Source organism: Acomys russatus, chromosome 21, assembly GCF_903995435.1.
Source record: "Acomys russatus chromosome 21, mAcoRus1.1, whole genome shotgun sequence".
Taxonomy (NCBI): Eukaryota; Metazoa; Chordata; class Mammalia; order Rodentia; family Muridae; genus Acomys; species Acomys russatus.
The window spans coordinates 2,770,241-2,792,632 of record NC_067157.1 but is presented as its reverse complement, the minus strand read 5'-3'; positions in this window follow the sequence as shown (position 1 = coordinate 2,792,632).

The following is a 22,392-nucleotide window of genomic DNA, read 5'->3' as shown; positions in this document are numbered from 1 at the left end:
CACATTATATGTCTCCAAGACTCTACTAGAAAAAGTCAATTAAAAGTCAAATACTTTGTAAAATTTTTCTCAGTGTAAACCTCTACTATATTTATTGTCTTCTCTTTTATCTGTAGAGCCTGTAATTATATTTTAATACAAATATAGAAAAGTGTTATTGTATACAGGGCATTTTAACTCAAAGTATTCACTTATCAAATGCACACAAGCTATAATTCCCCAAATATTGTGATGCCCACTTAGGTTGAAATTTATTTATATTGAAAGATTATGGGTAAAATGAACTTTTTAATTTACTCATGATGCCATTGTTCAACCATTTATATAAGAACCAAGTTCTTCTATGAAACAAAGCTCAGCTTCTTTACTTGAAACTTTTCCCACCCAATTTGGAAATCAATCTGGTGTTTTCTCAGGAAATTAGGAGTAATTCTTCCTCAAGACCCAGCCAGGCTTTATAGTATAAAAACCCTATCAAACTCATGGATGTCTTAGTGATTGCTAATTATGTGAAAACTAGTTACCTCAGGATATCTAGTGACATCTCTGAACAAAACAGGCTGAATGTTAAAAACAGGAAACAGGACACTGAAACATCTGTAATATACTGTTCCATATAGAGCATATATCCATGGCTAACAAAAAAACAACCCTAACAAAACAAAAAGTTATATCTATCATTATATCTTCTTATGAAATAATAATTATAAATGTTGTTTTTATTTCCTATGATTGTATAAGAACCATCCCCTAAACTTTGTTTTTTTAAATTTTTATTTGAATAATTTATTCAGATTACTTCTAAATTGTTATCTGCTCACTTGTATCTTCCGGTTACCCTCTCTCTCCCTCTTTCACTCTATTCCCCTCCCCGAGGCCTATGACAGATTGGGACCTCCTTCACCATCATATGATCACAGCCTATCAGATCTCAGCCTGGTAGCCTGCTTACACTCCCTCTGAGTGCCACCAGGCCTCTTCACCAATGGGAAGTAATCAAATAGGGGACACCATAGTTCATGTCAGAGTGCTGTCCATTGGCTAGATCTGCATAGGAGGTCCTTGCATGCATTGTCCTTGGTAAGTACAGTAGTTGGAGCAGACCACTCTAGGTTCTGATCCACCAGCCTTCATGGTCTTCCTGAACTCTCACTGACTGGTTCAACTTAGTTGTTTTGACCTGAAATTCATGCCAAGCTGTCCTATTCCAACTGGATTCTCTTGGATTCTGACTGAATTGCTCTGCCTGGCTTCAAACTAATTCTGGCAATAAGTTTTAATCTTCTGGATCTTTTTCTTTTCCTTGTTTTTCTTTTTCTTTTTCTTTCTTTCTTTCTTTTTTTTTTTTTTTTTTTTTTTTTTTTTTTTTTTTTTTGGCTCATTCTGTCTTCAAATGTGTTCAGTTTGTTCTCTCTAAAATCTGTCTCTGCAAAACTGTCTCAGTAAAAATCTCTCATTTAAAACCAATAATTCCTCTGGATCATTCTACACACACCCCAATTCTTCCACAGCACTTTCAGAGCTCTACTCAGAGTCTAGAGTCTAGCACAAACTGATGCACTAGGCAAGGACAATGCACACAGAGAATCTACACTCCCTGTTTAGATGTAGCCAGTGGATTATTCACCCTGCAAGCTTGTGGAGGAATCAGGGACTACTTTTTGACGTGAACTCTTTTTTCTGTAATGTAATCACTTCCCCTTGGTGGGGAGTCCCTGTGTGCAAACAGAGAAAGGGGATGCAGGCTATCCAGATGCGACCTGATAGGCTGTGGTCAAATGGTCTGGGAGGAATGTCCCTTATTTCAGAGGTCTATGGGAGGGGAATAGGAAAAAAAATGGAAGAAGGGTGGTATTAGGAAGATACAAGCAAGGCAATGAATAAATTTTTATAATGAAAAGAGAACAAACAACAAACAAAAAACTTCTCCTTTCTCTCCCCAATGTACTCTTAAGTATCCTCTCTTTCCTGTCCTGCTCTTTGGACCATTGGGTGTATTGTAACTCTGACTCATTCTGTGGCATCTTTCTCTGATTCATCATTTTCAAACAAAGCTGCTTCCTTCTGTGAACTAACCTTACCTTAATTGTTTGGGATTACCAGTGTGTATTAAATATGTATCCATATTACAGACATATCATAGTGTAATCCAGAGAGTGAGGATGTTATTTCTTGCCTTAGCAGCCATGTTGCAGGATTAAAATCCCACTACATATCAATGCTAAGAGAACTAATTACTCAACTACTAGCTGCCAGTGTCCGGGTATAGTACGAAGAAAGTTAGATCATCAAGAAATCTTTCAAAGGTATGTTAAAATGCATTCAGAAATAATCAATCATACTCATCTACAAAAAGTGAAGGGACGAGAGAAGGATGGATAAGAAACTTCCACAGTGCTATATTTGTGAGATATAGTAAATCCACATGTGCTGTCTACATTTATGTCAATTTGAGACAAGCTAGGGTTATTTTCAAAAAGAAAAAAAATAGCATGAGAACCACATTCTGCAAATGACAATGCCTGATTCACCTGTGAGCAAGTCTGTGATGTATTTTCATGTTTGATCATTAATGTGGGAGATCTTGGTTCATTATAGGCAATGCTACTCCAGTCAGATGGTCAAAGGTGCTAAAAGAAATCAGAATTATCATATCATAAAGAGATAACCAGTAAACACCATTCTTTCATGTACTCTGTTTAAGTTTATGCCTCCTATTCTTGCCTTAACTTTCTTTGATAAAAGAATCTGATGTAAACTGAAATAAACCCATTTGCTTCTCAAGTTTTGCTTGGACATGGTATTTATCACAGCAAAAAAAAAAAAAAAAAAAAAAACCTAACTCAAACACCAAGATGTTATGAAAGCAAATACTCAAAGTACAAACCTGCCTAGAAAAAGTCAATAGCTTGCATTATCTTAATACAAGAATTTGAGTCTCACTTAAAAGATAAAATTATAGAATATGGAAAAACCCACTAAGATTTTACTTATTTGATCTTTGTGCCATTAAAAATTATATTCATTATTCTGAATTTTACATTTTGACAACTTTCAATATGATTTTATCGTATGTATTCACTTAGCAAAATAGCCTTAATTTGTTTCCACATCATTTCTAATGTGTTGTTTTGAAGAACTTAAGTTTATCTTTCAATAGAAGTATTACATTACACAGAAAGCATCTTATGAAAGTGTATTCTCCTTACACTAACAACATAACTATTGTAGTAGAGATAGATAACCTCTTTAATGCCTTACTTGTTATAGGAGATCTATGATTGATAAAAGAAACCTGTAGTTACATGAGCCCACTAACAATCATAATCTATGGATATGAATCATAATTTATATCACTTATGGAAATATGAGGATTTATACAAAACTGAAGTATGAAGAAATTATCAAAGGAATCCTTTTATAATTTTAGAGAAAGAATAAAAACTCTGTAAAGGAATGACAAAATAATAAAGATCTTGATTATACAATTAACTAACAAAAGATTCACTAAATGATGTAAAGTGGGGCTAAAACCTAAAGAAGGTAAAGATTTCTTTAATGAATTTGGGTATTTAGTTTTATTGCAGTCCCATTTACTTGCAGCAATCTCAAGGGAATGTGTGTGGCTTGATGCATTTAGAAACACACTAACAAATATAGGTCTTATTTAAGTTATATTTGCTTAAGTGATTTAAGCTAAAGTAATTTTTGTATCAACTTCAAATGTTTAAGGAGTCCTTCAACACCTAGTATTATTGATTATTTTGCTTTTTCATTCTTTAAAACCAACCAATGATTTAAGATCACAATTTAAAATAAGTTATGCTTTAGATTTTTTAATAATACAGTACAATTTTTTGCACCATTTATTCCATCTCTCATGCTGTTTTCAGATATTTAATCTTCTGAAATAAATAATTTTCCTGTTCATAAAGAAAGTTTTGTGACTATTATTTGCAGTATTTTCTAATGTCTCCATTTTTGTATTTACATTACTCATGTTCCCTTGCCTAAAGCCTATTCTTTCCATATATATTTTATTAGTCTGTGATCCACAGGGAACCTGTAAGACAAATATGGATATGTAAAAATCAATTACAATGAAATTGCCCCCACAAGGTTACAAAAATGGGTAAGTACCAAAATGTGATGCCTGATCCCTTGGAAATGAAGAAATTTACTTGTGTGAATCAGCCTTTCTTTGAAGTCTGAGGACCAAAGATGCCAAACACAGAAGGAACAGGAGGAATTACATCTCTGAGAACAGGAAAGCGTAGGTGGTCAAATCTAGGGCAGTTAATTCAAATATCCTCTCATTTTTAATTTTATTTAATTAATTTCTTCAGATTACATCTCAGTTGTTATTCCATACCTTGTATCCTCCCGTTCCTCCCTCTCTCCTGCTTTCACCCTACTCCCTTCCTCTATGTCTGTGACTGAGGGAGATATTCTCCGTCACTAAGTGGTCAAAGGCAATCAAGTCTCATCTTGGTAGCCTGCTTATCCTTTGTCAGAATGCCACCAGGACTCCTCACCATGGGGAAGTGGTCAAATATGGGACACCAGAGTGCATGTCCAAGATAGTCCTTATTCTCCAATCAACTGTGGAGTATTTCCTGTCCATTGGCTAGATCTGAGAAGTGATTCTATGTTAACTGCAAGTATTGCCCTTGGTTGGTGCAGTAGTTTGAGCTGAAACCCGGGGTGCAGACCCGCTTGTCATGATATTCTTGTAGTAGGTTTCTAGGGCCCTCTTGCTCCTTCTATTTCCCCATCCTCCCATACTTCTCTCACCTACAGTCCCAAAAGGATGTCCTCACAACTATCCCAAACTTCGGCAAAGTTAGGAGTTTCATGGTACATACCTTTTGGGCTAATGACCAATTATAAGTGAGTATATAGCCTTACACCCATCAGAATGGCTAAAATCAAAAACTCAAATGACTGAACATGCTGGTGAAAATGTGGAGAAAGGTGAACATTCCTTCATTGCTGATGAGAATATAAACTGGTACAGCCATTTTGGAAATATATCTGGTACTATCTCAGAAAGCTGGGAATAGGGCTTCCTCAAGACCCAGCTATTCCACACCTTGGAATATACTCAGAAGATGTTCCACCACACAACAAGGCCATATGCTCAACCATGTTCATAGCGGCCTTATTCATAAAAGCCACAACCTAAAATTAACTCAAATACCACTCAGTCAAAGAATGGATAAAAACTATGTACATTTACACTATGGAATACTACTCAGCTATAAAAACAAAACAAAACAAAAAAAAACAAAACAAAACAAAAAACAAGGAAATTCCAAAATTTGTGGAGAAATGGAGGAAACTAGAAATGATCATACTGAGTTAACCCAGAAGCCAAAAAATTCACATGGTATATACACACCTCATTTTTATTCTATCCTACTCCTCATGAGCTGATTGTGCAAACATGTATCTGAAAGGATGATGGCTACATTTTATTGTATCCTATTCCTCAATTTATTAGATCAAACAAACATGAATTTGGCATCATGAGTTGTCTATACTGAACACTCTTTCCAGTGTCCACTTGTAGCCTAAAATGCTGCATCCATAGCTGATTATATATAACAATCTATGTCTGTTGTATTTTAATTCAGTCCTGTTATCACATAAAAGAAAATATATATATATATATATATATATATATATATATATAAAATATGACATATATTTGTATCAAAAGTTGGAATTTGTTGAATAGGCCTTGAAAATTAAATATATGTTCATCTGAGTGTTTTCTTTGTTTTTAGTTTTTTTTTATACTTGTTTGTTTAGCTGGTTGGTTGGTTGGTTAGAAGATTAGTTGGTTTTGCTTTCTATTATTGCTGTATATATGCGTAAGCTCTAGGAATGCTATAACCTCCCAATTATTTTTTGTTTCCCACATAGATATCAAATAGCACTGGGTAGTCCTTATCAAAGTATTTCATCTCATATCTCTTTATCAGGAATATAATGATATTTTTAATCTCTTTAAGGATATTGATAAGGTGCAGGTGAAGGGAACTATTCCACAACAACTTGAGCAATTCATGAGCTTATATCTCTGGTCTTTTATCTTCACAAGAATCTACTGCTCAGCATCCTGGTTCCCATAAATAAAATAAAAAGTCAACATAGGCATGATTTAAAAAATCCCCTGTCTTCAAGGAAGGTATTTTTATGAATTATTTTTCCATAGAGAGGCTATTTATTAATAAATTGATTATTTTCCTCACTTTACTGTAAGACCTAAAATGTATTCTTCTAAGATATCTACCAAGAGAGAATTTAATCGAGTACTTAAAGATATAATACATATTAACAGGGAAGGCATTCTAAACTGCAGGCCTTAAGCTTGTCTCAATCACAGCTTGTTCTAGCAAATACACTTTTATAAGAATTCCTACAAACCTAGGTCAAGGCAATCTCTTGTTCTTCTCATGGATGTGTCTACTTCCTTTTCTCTAGGGCTTCCAGATATGCAGTTAAGTTGCATGTATGAGATGTTTCCAATATCTTTATGAAAGCACTTAATGCTATGAACTTTGCTCTTATCGTTGCTTTCATTATATCTCATAAATTTAGGTATGTTGTGCCTTCATTTTCATTGAATTTAGGAAGTCCTTAATTTTTTTCTATATTTCTCTGGCCCTTATGGTCTGGAAAACAGTAGTAGGTGAGCATTATATCATACATCTAATGAACGTTTTGGCAAATTGTGCTGGTGTCTCTGAAGACCTGACATTGTCTATTTATAGAAGATGCAGTTGTTTTAGTGATCAGTAGCTAAATGAAGCAAATTTTTAAAAATTAGAAAAGTTTTGCATCATGTAAATAATACATCATTCTTAACATTTCTTCCCTTAAAAGGGAAAAGTTGGTAAACCTGTGTGAATGGGAAAAATGAGGAATCTGTAGAGGTCTGACCTACAAGCGCCTCAGTAGCTTGGTATTCTAGTGTGAATCTTAACAGTGGGAAGGCATGCTGACTATGACTCTTTTGCACATTTGTAGGACTCTTTTCCTCCTACCCAGTTGCCTTGTCCAGCCTTGCTATAATGGTATGTGCCTTATCTTATTGCATCTTTTTTTGTCATGTTTGGTTTCTATCCCTAAGAGACCTGTTTTTTTCTACGGGGAGAAGGCAGTGAGTGAATCTGGCTGAGAAGGAATGCATGCTGTTGGTGTCTCTGGGGCAAGAGAAGAGAGGGAAAACTCTGGCTGGAGTGTAATATATGACAGAGAGAGAGAGAGAGAGAGAGAGAGAGAGAGAGAGAGTATCTTTGTTCTGAACCAAGTTAACTATTGCTTTTATAGATCAAACATGGTTCAAGATGGGGCTCTTGATACATTAGCTAAAATTCTCATTATAATTATTGATCAATATCTGGAATCAATCTCAATTTAATTTGGATATTAGATATGTAATTTTAAAAAATGATGATGCAGATTAGTCATTAAAAATTCTACATTCTCATTTAAATACTTATGATATTAAAATATTTTAACAATAAATGTTTAAATTTGCTTCACATGGTAGAATATAAGCATATTTGTCCAAAATTTTCATTGATAAAAATAGACATCTATAAAGTTTGAGAATTTATAAATAATAAAGATTATGACGAACAGTAAAGCGTTAAGTATGTGCCATATGAGTTGATATGATTAATTCCTATTCTCTCTCTCTCTTTCTCTCTCTCTCTCTCTCTCTCTCTCTCTATATATATATATATATATATATATATATATATATATATATATATATATATATATAATGCATTGTGTATATACATAGGTAGGTAGAGTATTTTAGCCTCTATTGTAAAGTCATGTAAAAATCCCATCTGGCAGAAAATGATAGTGTGACATTATCAAGTATTAATATACTAGGAAATGACCTCTTCTCTAAATGTTCCACAGGCACAAGAAGACATTGCACAGTAATAATAAACTCTTCTGGTTTTTTTGTAGACCTGGGAGCGGTTTCACTATTTCAAAACACACAAAATGGAACATGTATTGCTATTATGCTAAGTAAATAAAGTGAAACAACAAAGAGGTCTTTAAATGACTGTATTTTATGGCTAAAGCACAAAGAAGATTAAATGAAAAAAACAACGTGGAACTCATTCACCCACTCTACCTATTCACCTGAATGTGTGAGAGAGCCCAGTGCAGCCACACGATGTGGCTTCAAGTTGTGCCATCTTTTCACAGTAGAATTATGCATGAGCTAAAGACACATAATAGAATAGTAGATAAGATCTGATGATAAAATTTCAAACTGAAAGGAAAAATATAAGAAGTATGATTTTTCCCACCCCATATTATTTACAGTACATAAATGTTTCAATTTGCTGGTAATGTAGCTAAAGTTTAAGAGAATGCTACAGTACAATAAACTTTTAAATAACCTGTGTAAGTCTTGTTAAAAATTTAGATTCCAAACTTCAGAATGTGATTTTGTGAGGATATATTGATTTCAATTTTTTTTCAAAAAAAGGTTTCACTGTGCAGTCTTGGCTGTCCTGGACTCACTTTGTAGAACAGGCTGGCCTCAAACTCACAGCAATCCACTTGCCTCTGCTCCCCAAGTTTTGGGATTAAATGCATGTACCACCACTCCCAGTTTAAATTTCAAAATTTTAAAAACTATTTTATATATAATAATCACTTTACATATTAACAGTACTAACAGAAAAAAATTGATATAGTCTTAAACAGAAGAAAAAGATTTTTAAACTAGAAAACCCTTTCTCCAGCTGAGTATGCTGCCACAGACCTGTAATCCCATCATTTGTGGATGCAGAGACAGGCAGATTTGTGTGAGTTTCAGGCCAGCCAAATCTATAGAGTGAATGCAGAACAGCCAGGGCCTCACAGAGAAACACTGTCTCAAGAATTTAAAAAAAAAAAAAAAGCCCTTCTTCCAAGCACACTCTAAATCACTTTTAATAAATGGCTTAATGTGTTAAATTTATCCTTTGGTTTGTAGGTACCATTACTACAATAATAATTAAGCATACATAGTAGGCATACATAGTAAATCTTATTTGTATTTTTGTAAATGATAACCATCTTATTTCCTTAATTTGGGTCTAATACTTTGGCATTACATTTATTAATCTAAAACATGTCTGTTCCAAAAAATAAATTCCTTATGCAAGGATGTTAATTTCCTTAGATTGAAATCATCATTGACTTTAGATTGAGATAGCAAACACTTTCACAAGCTTACATTTGTCATATCCATTTAAAAAAGCTGTGTATTAGAATTACTTACAATTATGTCATGTTGATATCATCCATTTTCTAGATCACAGTATCACATGTATTTGAGGCTTACATACAGAAGTTCTCACAAAATACTTATATTTTATGAGACTAGGCTGACCATGAACACATAGTGGTCTACCTGTATCTTCCACCCTGAGTTCTTCACCACCTCCATGCCCCGACTCTGGGCTGCTGTGTCTCTCTCCTTAGTCTTACTGTGTTGTGTCTTACTATTAGGATTGTTGAATAAAACTGCTAACATTCTAATACATAGAATTTTAAGGGAAAATGGAAGGATTAGGTTAGCTGCATAGCCAACACTAGCTAATGATGCAGACTGATAGATACTTGTTTTCTTGTACCACTAATAGTTTTGAGGAAAGTAGTTTATCTAAAATTCCCTATGTTTCTCAATTTTGCTTCCTTCCCATTTTTCCTTTCTGTTTTTGTCTAGAGAATCTATTATCCTTCTCTGTATAAAATTTATCACTACTTTGGGTTGAAACAAGATATATAGAGGTTAAAAATAATAAAAGAGGCACTTTTACTGACAATGAGATTTTTAGTGAAGTTATTTAAAATGTAATACTTAGGATACAAATGATAGGTTTTATTAGATCATCTTTATCTTGTCCACCTCATGTTCCTTAACTCCCCTTCTGCTGATCACTTTCTTCCTTTTCAAATAATTTTGCCTTTTATTTTGTGTCACATCAATTCCATGATCCTTTCTCCTCCAACTTCAAGTCCTCCTCTAAGCCCCATGAATTCTTCTCTATATACATAACCAGTTTTTGTAGAATTTTTAAAGTAGGCTATATTTCTCTTACTGTAAAAATTTTACTGGCATATTATTTTTACATATACATTTATATTATTACATCTATATACAATATACTACCTATAGCAAGAAGACCCATGATACATTCAGGAATTTTATAAATGTTACATTCTTAGTGTTTTTGCTATTTGTATTTGACAGCCTTGAAGAAAATATCTTTCCTATCTTGGTACATCTGAAATTCTGAATGTAGATCAATCTCCATCACATCTTGTCATTATCAACTTAAAATATCTATCTAGACCTATAAGTATCTTAACCCCTAAACAACTAAGCTTCATTTTAAACTAAGTCTTCAACTCCATAGAGGTTGAAAAGAAGAAAGGGGGAATTTAGAAATATATGGGGAAGACATGAGGTATTTTACCCATATAATTCAAATATAATACAAGGTTTACTTCCAATACTTTGAAAGTGCTATTGCAGGCGGTTTAGGATAAATAAGTTATATAAGTTAACTGTTACTTGATCAAATCATGGACATGACAATCCATAGTCTACTTAGTGTAAATTTTTTAAACTTACCAAAATGTACACAGTTGTAGTTGCAAGAATTTATATCTTGGTCACGTGATACATTTTATTATTTATATCTCTGTTTTGTTCATACATGATGCTATATTTACATTTATACCTTTATAGTAAAGTTGAGGATTGGTGTTTGTGTTATATTGGAGATATATCCAGCATGACTCTTGCTATAATTGTTTATGCCATTCCCAGTCATTTCACTTTGAATTTTAGATATTTTTCCAGTTTTGGGGGGTATATAATTGGAAGAATATTGGAATTTGTTCTCAATCTGTAGATTGCTTTAATTAATATAGCAATTTTACAATATTGATTCTGTCAATGCATGAACAGGAAAAGTCTTTTCTTTTGGCAGTATTTCACCTGACAAGTTTGGTTTATTTGGGAGGAGTTTTTTGAAACTACTGTGCATAAGAGTTTATTCGTTTGTGTATTTGCTTGCTTTTAAGATTAATTTTTGGCCAAGTTTTTATTGGAATATTGGCATACAGAAAAGCTACTGGCTTTTGTATATTGATTTTATATCCTGAAACTTACCTAAATGTGTATATAGAGATGAGTTTCCTAGTGGAGATTATTGGGTCTTTAAGAACAGGGCCATATCTTCTGAAAATATTTTTAATTCTTTTTTTTTATTGCTTTCTCTTTAATTTCTTCCAGTTTTCTTACTGCACTGATCAATCTAGATAAGAGTATAAACACCATATTGAATTAAATTGGTTATAGAAAGTACATTTACCTCATCCATGATATTAGATGAAATAATTTCAGTATTTCATAGTTAGTATTTCACCTATAGCAGTGCTATATGTGGCCTTTTATATGATGAGACATATTGTCTCTATTGCTTTTTGCCCCAGGAGCTTTATAATAAAGTGATAAATTTTGTCCTTTTCACATTTATTGTAACAAACTTGCTTTCTAATACCTATGCCTATGAAGTTTGTTTTGCATTTGTTTCTTTTTCTATTTTGAACAGGGATTTAATCCCTGAGATGATCTAATTCAGTGATAGTGTACAATTTTCTCTTTGTGTTCTTGGATTTTACTTGAAAGTGTTTCATTTGGGCATTTGGTCTCTGCTCATGTGGAGAAACAATAATTATTTTGATTTATGTCTCTTTTATGTGTAATTATCCTAATTATGATATGTAACAATTAGTTGATCATTTTCTTAAACTTTCTGTTATGTACAACTATATGTTTGTATTTCATTGCTTCTCAAAAATGTGGAAGAATTAAAAAGTAAAAATTTTCAGTTCAATTTATGTTTTTATTTTTCAGTATGTGCATGATAATTGTTGCTTCTGTATAACCATTGTTAGTTCTATCTGTAGAGATATATTGTTTATATCTGCTTTGTTTTTATTCTGTCAGGACCCAGCTATTCCACTCCTTGGAATATACCCAGAAGATGCTCCAGCACACAACAAGAAAATTTGCTCAACCATGTTCATAGCAGCCTTATTCATAATAGCCAGAACATGGAAACAGCCTAAGTGTCCCTCAGTAGAAGAGTGGATAAAGAAACTGTGGTACATATACACTATGGAATACTACTCAGCTATTAAAAACAAGGAATTCCCGAAATTTGTGGATAAATGGATTGAGCTAGAAATGATCATAATGAGTGAGTTAACCCAGAAGCAGAAAGAATCAAATGGTATATACTCACTTATATCTATCCATTTCTTATCAATTTTTATTTTGGAATTATGTTTCCAAAGTACTCCTCAGTGATTCTCTAATTTTTAAAAGTTGTCAACTTCATTTTAATCATTAGCTTTTAATTGTGTGTTTTCAATCTCCTTTGGTTAGTTTGGCAAAGGATTTGTGAAATCTTATTTATCTTTTCAAACAATCACATTTGTATTTGATTGATAGCATGTATATTTTTAAGTCTTCATTTCAACAATTTTTGCTCTGATCTTCATATGTGTTAGCTGATTTATATTGTTTTTTAAATTATTGAATTGAATTCTGAAAACACTTAAGATAACAATGGTTATTTAATGTGATCTTGGTTATAAACCTACCTTTAAATAATTACTGAATTATTATGAATTTCTTTCATATTCTGTAGATTCTATGCTATTTAACTTTCTTCTGTTGGAGGTTGGTCTGATATATTTTGATGCTAATTACTGTTTTCTGTCTCTGTAACCCACTTTCTTCTTCCCTAGAGCCTAATCTATTTGACAAATAAAAAGCCATCACACCTAGGCAAGGCAAAATGGACAGTTGTGGCTAAGGCTGTGGGGCTTGGAGAGAAGGTGAAATTCTTGGGAGGAGAGGAAAAGAATATTGTGCCATCATGGATTAGTGGAGAGGAAGCATGAGGTCTGCATGGATGGAGCCTTGGGCCAGATAATGTGAGATTATGGACCAGAGGTTGCTTCATAGAAATTATTAGAAGTAGAGGGCATAAGATTGGGGCAGGGTTTCCATACCTGCCCTAATATGAGAAGAAGTTTAAGGGCTTAATATCTGCCCTGCCCTAGGTTAACTAAGGCTATTTTAAACATAACAGGTGTCTGTGTCTTGATTGGTTGAGAATGGGTTAGAAAATACTGCCATATGTGAGGCACCAGAGTACGTGAGAAAGTCATATCCCACTCTCCACTCAACTGTGGAGAATGTTCTGACCATTGGCTAGATCTGGGTAGGGGTTTAAAATTTACTGCCTGTATTGTCCTTGGCTGGTGCCTTAGTTTGAACGGAACCCCTGGGCCAAATCTGCCTATCATAATGTTCTACTTGTAGGTTTCTATTTGACCGTGTCCCCTGGAGGGGGAGACCTGGTGGCACTCAGAGGAAGGACAACAAGAAGAGACTTGACACCCTATGAGCATATACAGGGGGAGGGAATCCCCCTCAGGAACAGTCATAGGGGAGGGGAATAAGGGGGAAATGGGAGGAAGGGAAGAATGGGAGGAAACAAGGAATGGGATAACCATTGAGATGTAACAAGAATAAATAAAAAAAAATATTGCCATAATAATAATTATAGGCCTAATGATAGACATTATCAGGCCACAGTGGTAAATTAATTACAATATTCTTCATGGTAACTTAATGACTCATTGACCCACAAAAATGTATTGTCAGTCTGTTATATGTTTTAGCTTTTGTAGCTTTCCTTGTCACTGAATATAGCACTATTTCTCTACGATCCAACAAAACATTTGGAAACATTATTTGTTGTAATATATTTATTTTAAGAAATATTTTGTTTTTTAATTAATATGTTCTAATCCAATTTTCTCCTCCCCATACTCCTTCGACTTATCCATTACTCTCTCTCTCTCTCTTAGAAAGCAAGCCAGCATGCAAAGAAAAAAAATAAAGAGGATATAAAAATAAGAAATGTAGACATACATATATAATAGACAAAAACCATAAAAACACAAAAACAGAAGTTATAATATACAAAACCGCTGAATATATTGTGACTCTCCATGTCTTGTAACTTTCAGATCTTATTACTGAGACATTCATCCTTCCTCCTTTGATTATTCTTTGCATATATTTCTCAATCCTCGTTTGGTTGTAATGAGCGGTTATTTTTTCTGTTTTGAAATATCATTATTTCTCTGTCATTTCTAAACAATAAGTTTTCTAGAACCAGCCATCTTGGATACTAATAACTTACTTTTAATAGTTTGAAATATCTCATTACCTGTGTTATTGTCATTAAATAATGCTGGTGAGAGATCTGATGTACTTCTAATATTTCTCCTTTAGTAGGAGAATTGACATTTCTCCTTTATAATTTTTAAAGTTTTATTAATTATACATATATGTATGTGAGTGTCCATGTGTTTGTGTGTGTGTGTGTGTGTGTGTAAGAGAGAGAGAGAGAGAGAGAGAGAGAGAGAGAGAGAGAGAGAGAGAGAGAGAGAGATATGTTACATCTCATTAAAATATATCAGCCCATTGACATATCACCAATAATCATAAAAGAAAACTTGGGAAATTAATGCTAAAATATACTATGAATTTATAAATTATTTAGAGTACATTTGTAGCTCATAAATAAAAAAGACAAAAAAAGGAACAATTAAGAAACACATTAAAATGTTTTTAAAGAAAAGTCATTAAGTAAAAAACGATGTTATGGCAGATATAAGACCAAAATTTTAGGAAAAAAAACGCTTAAAAGAATAAAAGGCAAAAAGAAAGCAGTGCCAAAAAGAAAGCAGTGCCAGTAGTAAGAAGTTTCTAACATAATTAGATAAGAAGCAGAAGAAAAATAAAAACATGTTAGTTTTGTACACAATAAGGTAGATAAAATATTATTGCAAATATAATAGGAAAGAGATGGAAAAGGATAGGTATGGCTACGTTATAAAATAATGAAAACATTATACCAAAAAAAATAGATGAATGATTGCAGCAGAATAAATTTTAAGAAGTTGTTTAAACAGAAATTGTAAAACTGCTAACAAAATTTTAGATAAAAATGAGGGGAGCATAAGTAACTGATTGATTTCCACACATTTAAAAATAATACAAGAGAATTAATTTATAAAGAACCTTTTGAGGTAGATGGAAAAATACTCAGAAATAGACAGGGAGGCAAACCTCAAGTTTTTGTTTGTTGAATATAATCTGGACTATGATTTTACTCAGGAACTCATTGGAAGAGATCGATTTTGTTGAGATTTTTGTTTTCTTATTGGGGTGTGTGTGTGTGTGTGTATTGTGTGGTTTTGTTGTTGTTATGTTGTTATTGTTATTTCACTTATTGTGCACCTAGTTTTGCTCCCACTGGAAAGGAAATTCAACTTTTACACAAATATAATTCTTAACTGCTCAAAAGTTTTGAGGTTTTACCACTGTCTAATTACCTTTGTCATTCTTCTACCAAATTTCAAAAACCTCAGAATTCAGAGAAAAAGATAGATCAGAAGAGGAAATCTCTCTTATCACAAACCTTTCTGTCTTCTTCTCTGTCCTGGGTATAGAAAGATATAATTGGGAAATGGAGCCATCTCCTATTTCAAGCTTTTGGTAGTTGATTATTTTTCTTATTTGCTCTTTATAACTGATGACACAAATCATAGCAAGACACATTCAGGGCTTTGAAACAGTAGGCCCCTTTATACATCTTTATTTGGTTAACTTATCTTTTTGTGTGTGTCTTAGTATACTTAGAATTTGACTTTGTTCACAATCTTTGTTGCCTTTGTTAAACTTCTATTAACATGTTCCTTGTGGTAATATTTAATCATATTTGACACTTTTCAACTAGAGAATAATAATTTAGAAAACTGCAATATTAGAGATATCTTCTGTCTAGAGTCTAAAATATAAAATTTTGCATATTTACTGTGACTTATAAATAACAGGAGCTCAATCACCATATACATCATTAAAATTTACTATGTGATAGAAACATTAAAGTATGTAGTCCTAAAATTTACATTTTACTACAATTTTTAATTAAATATTTGTTACATATCCATTTATAGTATATAAAATAAATTACCTACAGTAAGAACCGTGAAGCAATCAGGAATTATATATATGTTACATTCTTGATGTTTTGTCTATTTGTATTTGAAAGCCTTGAAGAAAACATCTTTCCTATCTTGGTGAGTATAAAATACTGACTATAAATCAATATCTGGGTATGGGTTTGAAGTTTACTGCCTGTATTGTCCTTGGCTGGTGCCATAGTTTGAGTAGGACCCCTGGGCCCAAATCTGCCTATCATACAGGCAGTAAACTTCAAACGCCTACCCAGATATAGCCAATGGACTGGACATTATCTACAGTTGAGTAGAGAGTGGGGCCTGCCTTTCACACAAACTCTGGTGCCCCATATTTGACAACGTCCCCTAGAGGGGGAGACCTGATGGCACTCAGAGGAAGGATAGCAGGCTACCAAGAAGACACTTGATACCCTATGAGCATATACAGGTGGAGGAAGTCCCCCACAGTCACAGTCATAAGGGAGGGGAGTAAGAGGAAAAGGGATCGAGGGAGGAATGGGAGGATACAAGGAATGGGATAACCATTAAGATGTAATATGAATAAATTAATAAAATATAAAAAAGTTTAAAAAATCAATATCTACCATATCTCATCTCTTTCAACTTAAAACAGCTATCCAGTCCTAAAAACATCTTAACCCTGAACAAGTAAGCTTAATTTTATAACTAAACTACTGGTCTTGAATCCCAACATACATTTGAGAAAGAATAAAATTAATTACCTGAGTATATAGAGAGTGCATATTAGCAGCTTAACAAATGAGAAGATGACAGAGACACTTTGCAGCCTGAACAGTTACCCAAAACTGTCTATAACGTTGGAACACTATCTTCAGCCTGTTGGCCCAGTATATCTTACAAACATATTTATGAGGCAGGAACTATTGAGGACATGCTTACATTTTTGGGAAGAGTTTGGCTGTCAACTCTGCCTGAATGCAAGTGTACCCATTAGTAGGCAGAATTCTGTGTGTGGTGGAAATAAGGACATTTTGCACAGTGGCTTGTTTGCCACATTTGAAGCCATCTCCATAAGGAAATTCTTTGAGGTAGTTTGAGTGTTGCCAGGAGTTAACTGGTCTCATTATAAATGTATCTTTGAAATAATAAAAATATCTTTAAACACCATATTCTGTATGTCTCTAACAGTTTTTAACCTTATCTATTTCACCATATCTTTCTGTGGAAATATATATATACACACACACACACACACATATATATGTATGTATATATGTTACACATAAGATGTATATTCTTGTGCTAAAAATAGACTAGTAATTGATATGACCAGGGTTTGGTCAACTACCAATTAACTTGTACAACATACTTTTCCTAAACCGTCTGCAATAGCACTTTTAAAATGTTGGAAGTAAAATTTTTGTCATAATTGAGCTGTTTGGGTACAATACCACATATCAGAGTAGAAATATATCATATATTTTATATATATCATATATATAATATATGTGTGAGGAATGATCTTAAATTTTAATTCTATACCAATATATCTACAATTAAATTTATTTGGTAACTACACAATGTTTTATAACAATGATTTAAAAATAACCTTATGAGTGACTATTGACAAAATCTATATTTTAGATAAAATTAAAATATGACTTATAGAAAATTTACAGTGAAAAAATTATGTGGTAGTTATATTTTGAGACACAATTATAAAACACAGAATATTTAAATTATACTCTAGAGATACTTATTAAAATAGGTAGCCACAGCCCTGCCTCCACTTTGCCAGCTAATTCTTATTGGTTGTACTTCCATTCTCAGATTATTATCTGTGGTCAAGTGAGAGCAGTACTCAAAAAAAAAAAAAAATGGAATGGGCTCCTTAGCTCCCATTCTATTGCTAGTATCACATTCTATAATAATTTTAAAGAAACATTTAATAATAAATTTATTCATGTTGCAGCATAATCAACAAAAACCATTTTTATAACAATAGCAGAATAAGTAGGGCATGTTAAGAATAATAAGGAGGCTGGAATAAGAACTCATTGATTAAGGACCCCTGTTACTCTTTAAATTGTCATATGTTCAATTCCCAACATGCAGGTGGCAGTATGCATCCATCTGTAACTTGTTGTATGGCTTATGTCCTATTCTTCTAGCATTTATGGGCACCAAGGATGTAAGTGATACACACAAGTATGTAGAAGAAAACAGCCAAATACATAAAATAATACAAGACATGTTTAACGTGTTACTATATCAACTCTTCTCTAGACTGAAGAGGTGTGTAGAGCCACAGATGTTATGTAAAAAGTTGGATTTTAAGTAGCATATACCCTACTTTCAACAAGAAATTTTAATTAATTTCAGAATTAAAGATTGCTTGCTAATCTAGAGAAGCAAAATCTTTCAAGCTAAAACTAATTGGTTTTTTAAGTTACTGATTATACACATGTTGGCCACCGATGCCTTGGTACTGTGTGATAACCACGCTGGCATGAAAAGCCTACCAAAAATGACTGATATCCTTAAAGTTTTAAATTTTTTAATATTACTGACATTAATTTCACTGAAATGCAGTAAATCAGGACAAAGTATCCTATTGGACCCTAATGACAAGAAAGATTTTACATCTTTCTCAGATGTAAGTAAAATTTAAAAGATAATTTTTGAGACAAAATCTTACTTTTATACAGGTTGGTCCTGCACTCAGGCAATCTTCCTGCATCTGCATGCTGAGTATCAGAGAACTGGTTTGCACCACTGCACCTGGCACTATTTTGTGGTTAAATAAACGAGCTATTACATATGTTACTGAAGGCACATCAAAACATTTATCTAATATTAGCTACTATTAAACACTTCTAAATTAGTTAAATTTTATTAATTCCCACTGATTTATAGAATATTGTTCTATTTCTAATATGTTTTATTTATAAAAAGTTCCTTTAATGCCAGGCAAGCAAAATACAGGTGAAAACCCTAGAATTTATTAGATAAACAAGATGTAAATGATCCATTTACTATATAGAAGGATGATTTACTTTAGATATATGCTTAATAAAAATAAAAGTCTTTTCATTCTTCCAAAATATTTCATTTTGCTTTGCTTACTTAATATTCAATTTATTTTAAAGGAAAAATGTTGAATTTATTTTGTTCTTATGTTTATATTTATGTTGAAGGCTTATGTATATATCCTTATGGAAGCTGCCTGTAACAAGTACATATTTGGAGAAAAAGATATAGACAATTCTACTACCTACAATCCTGGACAGTTTACAAGTGTAATTAATTTAGTTAGAGTTGAATTATTTCACTATCATTTTCTATATTTCAATGCAATAATTTGAAAATAAATCTTATATGACAGACCATACAACTAAAATTGGTTATAATAACAAATTCAAATTGAAAATAGATTAGTTTTTAAAGGCATAGGTTGATGGAGATATGTTGAGGGAACTAGGGAAGATATAGAGGAAGGTAATAGAGACGTAGATATAATATTTTGCTTTTGTTTATAAGTGCATGAAATTCTTAAGAATAAAAATACAGAAATTAAAATATATTTTATACAATGTGAGAATTAATGTTACTTAATTTTTTCAATTTGATTCATAATCTTTTATTGAATTCATTTAGCTATAAATGAGTTAATCAAATTGTGTACTTAGTATTAGTCATGGTGGTGCACACTTGTATTCCTTTATTCTCCTTGCTTGGGAGGTGACTGTACAATGGCCACAAATGAGTTAATCAAATTGTGTACTTAGTATTAGTCATGGTGGTGCACACTTGTATTCCTTTATTCTCCTTGCTTGGGAGGTGACTGTAGAATGGCCACTTGAGCACAAGCCAGGAGAATAACATGTATGTGTATTAATGATAATGGCATATATGCATGTATACATTGCCTTAAAGATATGGTGTATTTTGATGATTTGCAGTGTAAATTGTGTTATGCTAGTAAATGGGTTCTATTTTTCTACATTTGGAAAATTTTATATTATATAAAATGTATTTATTTACTTCAATATTTATGTGAGTGTGCATATCAAAGACAAACCAAAGGAATTGGTTCTCTCCTAACACATGGTCCCCATACTTGGAACACAGAAAATCAAGTTTGGTGGTAGCTGACTTTAATTGCTGAGTCATCTTGCACTGATTACTTAACAACCTTGTATTCTGTCTTCTCACATCCTTATATACCAATTGAGAAATGGGGCTTGGAACTAAACAGAGAATTCTCAACAGAGGAGTATCAAATGGCTGAGAAACACTTAAAGAAATGCTCAACCTCCTTAGTCATCAGGGAAATGAAAATCAAAACAACTCTGAGATTCCATCTTACACCCATCAGAATGGCTAAGATAAAAAATTCAAGTGACACCACATGCTGGCGAGGATGTGGGGAGAGAGGAACACTCCTTCATTGCTGATGGGAATGCAAACTAGTACAGCCACTTTGGAAATCTATCTGGTGCTATCTCGGAAAAATGGGAATAGGGCTTCCTCAAGACCCAGCTATTCCACTCCTTGGAATATATCCAGAAGATGCTCCAGCACACAACAAGAAAATTTGCTCAACCATGTTCATAGCAGCCTTATTCATAATAGCCAGAACATGGAAAGAGCCTAAATGTCCCTCAATAGAAGAGTGGATAAAGAAACTGTGGTACATATACACTATGGAATATTACTCAGTTATTAAAAACAAGGAATTCCCGAAATTTGTGGATAAATGGATTGAGCTAGAAATGATCATAATGAGTGAGTTAACCCAGAAGCAGAAAGACTCAAATGGTATATACTCACTTATATCTGCATACTAGCCCAAGGGGCATGTCCCACGAAAGCCTTCACTTACCAGGAAACTGGGACAGAGGGGAAGACATCCTATTGGGACTCTAGATGAGAGAAGCATGGGAGAATAGCAATGTAGAAGGATCCAGAGGGTCCTAGAAACCTACAAGTAGAACATTATGATCGGCAGATTTGGGCCCAGGCGTCCCGCTCAAACTAAGGCACTAGCCAAGGACAATACAGGCAGTAAACTTTAAACCCCTACCCAGATCTAGCCAATGGTCAGAAGATTCTCCACACTTGAGTGGAGAGTGGGATATGACTTTCTCACATACTCGGGTGCCTCACATTTGATCATGTCCCCTGGACGGGGAGACCTGGTGGCACTCAGAGGAAGGACAGCAGGTTACCGAGAAGAGACTTGATAACCTATGAGCATTAACAGGGGGAGGTAATCCCCCTCAGAAACAGTCATAGGGGAGAGGAATAAGGGGAAAAGGGGAGGGAGAGAAGAATGGGAGAATACAAGGGATGGGATAACCATTGAGATGTAACAAGAATAAATTAATAATAAAAAATTTAAAAAAAAAAGAAAAAAAAAGAAACTGTGGTATATCTATACAATGGAATACAATTCATCTGTTAAAAACAAGGAAATCTTGAAATTTACAGGCAAATGGATGGAAGTGGAAAAGATCATCCTGAGTGTGGTAACACAGTCTCAGAAGACAGGCATGGTATGTACTCACTCATAATAAGACATTAGCCACATAATACAGGATAACTACACTACAAAATACAATCAGAGAAATCAACCAAGGACCATGTATGATGTAGATCTCGACCTACTGCTTAGATGTAGTGGCACAGTCTCCTTGTGAATCCCACATGTGTGGAGAGTAGGGACTACTTCAGACATGCACTCTGGCCGCCAAATTTAGATTATTTCCCCCTTGCAAGATGGCCTTTCCAGGCTACAGATGAAGAAGTTACAGCTTGACAGGCTAAGGAGAGATGTTAGGGAAAGAGGGCCCCCCATGTCTGAGTAATAATGGAGGGAGGGAGAGGGAATGAAGAAGGAAGGGGGAATTGTGAAGGAATGAGGGAGGGGGCTACAATCAGGATGTGAAGAATTGTAACTGCAGAACAAGCAGGTAACTTATGTTGCTCTTGCCACCATATGGGAATAGCTCTAAGACTGGCTGAAATGTGAATGTCTAGGCATAGACAATGATTCTTGCTGACTACAAACCCCTATGAATCAATATTAGATGCCATTCTTTATGGCGTGAATGAAGATTTACAGAAGTCTTCTTTTCTTGCTCATAAAAAGAACAGAAATCCAGCCTTAATTGTTCCGTGCACCACACATAACCTTCTACACTTATAATTTTAGGACTGTATAATGCTTGTGAGAAGTTATATGCTCTCAGAAAAAAA